This window comes from Vombatus ursinus, unplaced genomic scaffold (genome assembly GCF_900497805.2).
Source record: "Vombatus ursinus unplaced genomic scaffold, bare-nosed wombat genome assembly UNPS02014813.1, whole genome shotgun sequence".
Taxonomy (NCBI): Eukaryota; Metazoa; Chordata; class Mammalia; order Diprotodontia; family Vombatidae; genus Vombatus; species Vombatus ursinus.
Window position 1 is genome coordinate 7,498,551 of NW_020954591.1, and position 248 is coordinate 7,498,798.

The window sequence follows — 248 nt, forward strand, 5'->3', positions numbered from 1 at the left end:
TGGCTAGGCTAAGCACCGGGAGACAAAAGAAAGGCCAAAGACCGACCCTGCCCTCAAGAAGATTACAGTTTAACTGGGGTTGAGCCGCCCAGGGTGTCAGGGGGAGGGAATCGGGTGTAGCGCCCCAGCGGTGAGCTGGCTCCGCGGACCCGCGCCGACCTCGGCGGGGGGTCCTTTCTCCCGGAGCGGGAGGGGGAGGAAGGAGGAGCCGGGCTGCTGCGCCCGCCCCCGTCACATGGCCGAGAAGC